At 40.3% G+C, this 4,881-nt stretch overlaps 1 long non-coding RNA gene across 1 annotated transcript in view; it reads right to left on the bottom strand.

Annotated features, from left to right (window-relative positions):
- LOC122551129 overlaps nt 1-4,680 on the bottom strand; it is a 91,946-nt gene extending 87,266 nt beyond the window's left edge. Inside the window, exon 1 of the long non-coding RNA XR_006312024.1 lies at nt 4,378-4,680. This is a non-coding gene — a long non-coding RNA (uncharacterized LOC122551129). The remainder of the gene's footprint in view (nt 1-4,377) is intronic.
- Nucleotides 4,681-4,881: the final 201 nt, after the last annotated feature.

Raw genomic sequence — 4,881 nt, 5'->3', positions numbered from 1 at the left:
TGATGAAGTTGCGTGGGTATCCGTTTTTGGCGAATACCTTGTACAGGTGTTCCTCTTCTTCTTTTTTCAGTTCTGGTGTACTGCAGTGTGTTGTGGCCCTTTTGAATAGTGTCCTGATGCAGCTTCGTTTGTGTGTGTTGGGGTGGTTACTTTCATAGTTTAGGACTTGGTCTGTGTGTGTGGCTTTCCTGTATACCCTTGTAGTGAATTCTCCGTTCGGTTTTCTCTGTACCATCACGTCTAGGAATGGGAGTTGGCTATCCTTTGCTTCTTCTCTCGTGCATCAGATTCCTGTGAGTGTGGCGTTGATGATCCGGTGTGTGCATTCATCCACAAACTCCATCAACAAACACATCGACCTGGACCCAATATACCAACTACAGCGGACAGCTGAAACTGACAACCGGAAGCGGCAGGGACAGACCACTATAAACACCGGAGAAAACATCAAAGAAGCGCTTCGCAGGAGGCTCCCAAGCACTGATGATGTCGCCTAGACAGGGGACGAAACGTTTGCAACAAAAACTTCCAGCTCGGCGAACAGAACCACAACAACGAGCACCCGAGCTACAAATCTTCGCACAAACTTTGAACATAAATGTAAAGATATAAATACTTGTCCCTATTTTAAAGTCATACATTCTGTCATTACTTTAATCATATACTTTTGTTAGTTTGTTTTTAAATGATTAGGGAAAGTTAGGATAATTTGGAAAGCAGAATGAACTTGTCTGAAGCTAACAACGTGTCCGCAAAGCAAGATGAGAAGCTCTGTGGCACAAAACTGATGCGCTACCAGCTCAACATGGCAGGGAGATGCAGAACTACTATCAGCAGCAGGAGCAGCAGCAATCTACTCTTCAAAAACTTGCTACTGCTTCACAGGTCACAGAACATCAGAACACAGTTCCAGCTTTCCTGCCTTCATCAGGTCATTGAACATGTTGTGTCATTGTATTTATAATTATGCTCCTGCCACACTCTGCCTCTTCAACAGTGCCAGGACTGTTTCTGGTGGTGGTAACCTCCTTTCTCCTGCCTGTGGGAAGCAAAATCTCCCTGTGGACCCCTACAGAGTGCAGTATCTGTTTGTTTTTGCAGCATAGTGCCAGCTTGCCGCACTAAGCCTCTACCTCAGCAAGTATTGACTCAGGAAATATACCTCCTCCAGATTCAATTCTGGCTGAGGCTGGATCCTTTTGTAATGAGAATAGTTGATGCGTGTTCATAATCATACTCACTCATTAGGGAAAGCAAGATGTTAGACCCAGAACCATTGGTTTGGTTAAAAAGTGACTGACAAGCATACTACTGAAACCTCACTGTTCCTGATATGTTGGCAGCAATGCCTACCCTTAGTGAGTCTGAAAGTTAAAATTCAATTCTTGTTCTCCTTTTTAGATTTAATCACAATCTGGATTGTATAACATGTTACAAAGCTCTTCACAGATTGTGAATTTCTTTTGAGGTTTTCCCTTTCACATGCAACATCATTTTCTCAGCTCAGTCGCTGTTTTATGACCAAGCCACACATTTCCATTGTTATTCGATTCTTCCTCTCTGAAGTCCTGTTCTCAATCCTTGCTACTCATCCAGAAGCTTAACGGTCACCTACATCTTGTTATTGCCTGTTAGGGGGACATCTCATGCAGACAAGCAATCAGACAATTCCAAACATGAGCTTTTAATTTCAGCCATCAAAAAAAGAGAAACAAAGAAGATACAAATATTTGTTGCAGTTCACACCCACAATGTGAACCAAATGTTGATATCTTGACCTTAACAGTTCATGATAATCTTCTTCACCCAATGCGCATTTACCAGAACAGGGTGTCAAGCAGTCCTCAGACTTTGAGATCTTTATGCAGCTATGATCTGTCATTCACAGGAGAACTTTCTTCAGCTCAATGTTCCTCCTTAAGTGACTGCTCCCATTCTCCTTGGTCTTTAACAATTATTACATTGCCTCGTTGCCTGCTCCAATCTGACTGGACTATACTGAAGGTCCATCCCAGATGTCTCCAAACTGTGGAATCAGATCTTCAGCAACCCTATTCGCCATGGCTCTGGTTGAAGCTTGTGCATCATTTCGGTGAAGGTGCCATACTTGCTATATGACTAACACATTATGTTCACAAGGGTATGGCTGCTTTCCCATCCCCAAAACTACCTCAACCATTCCACTGGCCATTGCATTCATCAGAGTCCATCAATATCACCCCTGAACAGTATGATACAGTGATGTCATCCTCATCCAATACAACCCTTAGATACTCCACAAGTGATGGGACTCATTTGCTCAGCATTTACATTTCAAGTTATTGTCACGAACTCTGTATCACAGAGAGGACACAGCAATGACATGGTGTCAACTGCCTTTGACCATAATTTCTTGTATAAGCACATTCCAAAATTGCATGTGTTATAAATGTATGAATATATGTTTGCAAATGGAATGTATCTAGAGTTGGCACTCCTATGCTTCATGCGTTTGCCTCTTCAACACATCCATAAACATTCATTCCCTCCACCAGTGATACTTTGTAACAGCATTGTGTACTATGTACAAGATGCATGGCAGAAATTCACCAAAGATCCTCAGACAGCACCTTTCAAACCACCTAGAAGGACAAGGGCAACAGATACATGGGAATCTACCACCACCTTCAAATTCCCCTCCAAGCCACTCACCACCCTGGCTTGGAAATAAATTGCCTTCATTATCACTGAGTCACAATCCTGGAATTCCCTCTCTAATGGCATTGTGGGTCAAACTAGAGCACATAGATTCCAGCGGTTCAAAAAGTCAGCTTATCGACACCTTCTCAAGGGCAATTAGGGAAACAAATAAAATGAAATCCTAATGTTCGGCAGACATGGATCTCATACTTTCACCCATCAAATTCCAGCTGCTAATGTCCATTGATGAGGGGTGCCTGCAAATGATGTCAGTGGATTATGTCCAAGGTGCTGTTTGGTCCTCAGCAGTGTAGGCTTCTCATAGCCAGCAGGGAGCTAGTCACCAGGTACCTATTGGAGTTCCATGCCAAGATTACTGGACATTTAGCTTGATAAGATAGGAAGCTGAAAATGAATGAAGTGAGTAGGGCAATTAATAAGTCGTTTAACAACCTACAATTCCCCTCAATTGGCAACTTATTGCTGCCGAGCAAGAAACTCACCTGCCACTCAGCAAAAGCAATTGCTCCCATCATTGATATTGGCCTTGCTCAATTTCTTATCTAATTATGCCACAAATTTTGCTATCGCTCAAGGCACTCAGATCCCTAAGATTCCAGCCATATTTAAAAGTATATCATTACATTTAACCTTGACAGTGTTACTTCTGCCATAATGTTTAGTACTCATTTTTTGTGCAGTTATTTAAGGATGCTAAGTTGCGTTACGTAACAATCACAGTTTAGTAATTATTCTCACATTTTTGAAGTCAAAACATGTTTATTCAATTGGAACCTCAAGCCCTGAGTGCATTACCTGAGCTCATATTTCTGTTTAATTCTGAGGTAGCATAGTAAGGTGAAATTAAATGGGGCCTTGTCTTCATCTCCGATACAAATGGCTTCAAAATTTGATGGCACAATAAGAATAGGAGCAGAGAATGAGTTTGGTTTGATGGTTAACATATCCTCAATGAATAGCATCAAACATAGTTTACTTTCTCACTCATTTATTTATTATTTCTGGGACATTGCACAAATTGATAGCTTCTATTTGTCTACGTGAGAACAGTGGCTACACTTCAAAAATAATTCATTCATTGCAATAAGCTTCAACATCTCTTGAGAATGTGAAAGAAACTGCTCAGTCAGTATAATTCTTTTTTTTACTGTTCTGGAGATTTATGAAAAGTTCAGACAATGAATGGAGGTGGATTATGTGAGTGGTACAAGAGTTCTGAATTCTGATTTTTCTCATTACGTTTAGAATCACTTTGGTCATTGTAAATTATTTCTAAATGAAGTAAAAAAGAAAATATTCATTGTTTGTTTGTGCATAAATACTGCTGAAGAAACATAAACATTATAAATTATTCATCTACAGACACTTATAACGCCTCCATTACAGAGATACCCAATATTAAAATAAATTGTAATTTTACCAGATACAAGTTCTTCGACTGTGTAAAACTGCACAGGCAGCAAATGCTCACCCCACTGAAAACTGCGGATAGTCGTGCATCAATGGTAAAAGCCAATACTAAAGGCTTTACATGATCAATGCTACCATCTACAGTACTAAACAAATTATTACAAAATTCTGGTTTCAATTATCATGGCTAGATGCTATGTATCTTTTTCTTGTAGTGTTTTAAGCATTTTAGACATTTTAGAAAAGTAGCCTCAATAAATGTTGTACCTTTTATTCCGGTTGTTCTTCTGCAACTCAATGCTGCTTGCAGTGTCTTCCCTCTGCATCTGCTCTCGTGATGCTCCAGATTGTTTCTTTCAATTAAATTGCAATGTTTTGTACCATTTTGTTTCCCTCTGGAATCCAGTATGAAAGATAGCATACTGGAAGTGAAAGGAGTTTATTGAGCAGGATCTCTGTGAGTTAGTGTAAGTCATGACGTTTTCTGAATTAAATCAAAACTAACATTCCATGTATTTTGGGGTTTGCAATTGTCACAACTTTAGAGAATTGGGATATCAGAATCGGGATTTAAATGCTAAGCTCAACTGACAGTTAGTTTTAGCTCTGCACTACAAGAAAGGATTATTGTTTTCTTGGCCAGGATTCTGGATGGAGTGTGTTACAGTGGCAGCTGCTCCATCATCGAAAGAGAAGGTATCAGAAGGGGGCCTTGTTCTCCTCTTCGGTGTGTGAGCTGTTAGTTGCAAGGAAATGATGCATTCACTCTAG

Source organism: Chiloscyllium plagiosum, chromosome 6 (assembly GCF_004010195.1).
Source record: "Chiloscyllium plagiosum isolate BGI_BamShark_2017 chromosome 6, ASM401019v2, whole genome shotgun sequence".
Classification (NCBI taxonomy): domain Eukaryota; kingdom Metazoa; phylum Chordata; class Chondrichthyes; order Orectolobiformes; family Hemiscylliidae; genus Chiloscyllium; species Chiloscyllium plagiosum.
Note: the sequence above shows the minus strand (reverse complement) of the source record. Positions and strands in the feature narration are given on the sequence as shown.